General features: G+C 51.3%; 1 protein-coding gene across 1 annotated transcript in view; it reads left to right on the forward strand.

The window, feature by feature from the left end:
• POLN (DNA polymerase nu) overlaps nt 1–939 on the forward strand; it is a 141,195-nt gene that overhangs the window by 138,235 nt on the left and 2,021 nt on the right. The gene's annotated exons all lie outside the window — the stretch shown is intronic.

The following is a 939-nucleotide window of genomic DNA, read 5'->3' on the forward strand; positions in this document are numbered from 1 at the left end:
AGAGTGAGACTCCAAATTCAAAAAAAAAAAAAAAAAAGAAAGAAAGAAAAGAAATTACCTATTGGGTACAACGTTCACTATCTGTTTAGTCCCCATCACGAAACAATGTTTGTGTAACAAACATGCACTTGTACCTCCCTGAATCTAAAATAACAATTAACAATTTTTTATCAAAAGATTAAATTGGCCCCGTGTGGGGTGTGGATCTGACTCAGACTCCTTGAGGGGAGTGTGGGCTGGCGCCTTTCTCCTCCATTCCAGCTGCCACGCAGTCCAAAGTTACTCCTGGGCCTCTCACATGGGTTTGAACAACCTCTACGGTATCAAAACTGCCCTCCAAGCCAGGCTCAATGGCTCAGCCTGTAATCCTGCGCCTTTGGGAGGCTGAGGTGAGTGGATTGCCTGAGCCCGCAGGTTCGAGACCCGCCTAGGCAGTGAGACCTCATCTCTACCATAAATCAAAAAATCAGCCGGGTGTGGTAGCGCATGCCTGTAATTCCGGCTACTGGGAAGGCTGAGGCGGAAGGATCGCCGGAGGCCAGCAGGTGAGGCTGTGGTGGCCGGGAGCGGCCACGGCACTCCAGTCTGGGTGACAGAGTGAGACTCCAACTCAAAAAAACAAAAACAAAACCGCCCTCCCTCGTCCTACGTCAGATCTAGTGCAGCTGGAAGTCAGAAATGTGCCTCCCGGCCAGCGAATCCTTATTTTCCTGCTACAGAACCCACCTGACCCGGCGATAGACCAGGAGGGCCCTGGTGAAGCTCAGAGTCTGCACTGTGGCAGGGAAGTCCCTCTGGGGCATCTGGACCTGCCAGAGGGAGCCACAACCCTTGCACCACCTGTTTGTTTCTGTCTCTCATCTTCTTTTCTTTTTTTTTTTGAGTTGGAGTCTCACTCTGTCACCCAGACTGGAGTGCAGTGGCCGCTTCCAGCCACCA

The sequence above is a fragment of the Carlito syrichta genome, unplaced genomic scaffold (genome assembly GCF_000164805.1).
Source record: "Carlito syrichta isolate Samal-C Ts95f unplaced genomic scaffold, Tarsius_syrichta-2.0.1 Scaffold123576, whole genome shotgun sequence".
NCBI lineage: Eukaryota > Metazoa > Chordata > Mammalia > Primates > Tarsiidae > Carlito > Carlito syrichta.